The sequence below is a fragment of the Branchiostoma belcheri genome, unplaced genomic scaffold, assembly GCF_001625305.1.
Source record: "Branchiostoma belcheri isolate BF01 breed outbred unplaced genomic scaffold, Haploidv18h27 scaffold363, whole genome shotgun sequence".
NCBI classification, from domain to species: domain Eukaryota; kingdom Metazoa; phylum Chordata; class Leptocardii; order Amphioxiformes; family Branchiostomatidae; genus Branchiostoma; species Branchiostoma belcheri.
The window spans coordinates 26,017-26,885 of record NW_017803980.1 but is presented as its reverse complement, the minus strand read 5'-3'; positions in this window follow the sequence as shown (position 1 = coordinate 26,885).

Sequence of the window (869 nt, the reverse complement as noted above, 5' to 3'; positions counted from 1 at the left end):
ACTGCAATGATAGATGGGAAAACTGTAACAACTAGGAAGAAAAGGACTATCCTCAACTGTTGGGGGCAAAACATGAGCATTTTTCAGTTGATTCTGAACCAGAATCATATTATTTTTTTGCAAATCAGAAAAAAACGAAGAGGCGAATCCGAGAACCAACAAATTAAATTGGTGTGGACTAACAACCTAATCTACGCAACCCCCCTAGGTCCGTAATCACTATCAGAGCGCGGTCTAGTAATCTCCAAGCAGATCTTTTGGTGGGGGTAAGACCGTATCAAATTGGCCAGTCTGTAACCATCTTGGGTGGGGAAATGGTTACAGACTGGCATTTGGAAAGGGGTCTATTTGATACTGTCTTACCCCCACCAAAAGATCTGCTCGGAGATTACCGTCTAAGGGGGTTTGTGGTGACATGTGGTGCACAGCGGAGCGCGGGAGGGCATGTGCCTGAGACGGGCTAACCAAGGCCCGCGCACGTATGCAAAGGCTCTCCGCTACGTCCAACGAGGCTTGCTCCCAGGGTACCCCGAATGTAGCCTCTACCAGGCTTGGGGAGGCGGTTGGAAAGAGTAGAAATCGGACAAATAGAGAGAGATAATGTTCTCTCAACGGACAAACTCCCTTGAGTTGGCATCTTTCTATTTGGCCGATTTCTACTCCTTCCAACCTCCTCCCCAAGCCTGGTAGAGGCTACACATGTACATTGTACTTTGACTTAATATATTTGAGGTGAAAAATCTAAAACTTAGTAACGGACGTAAATATGTTTGATAACTCAAATGAGTTTTAATGTTTCGCCAGACACATTAGGGGCCCTGGTCAAGGAACCTATTACTAGTAACCTGTCTGCCATATCTGCCGTAGTT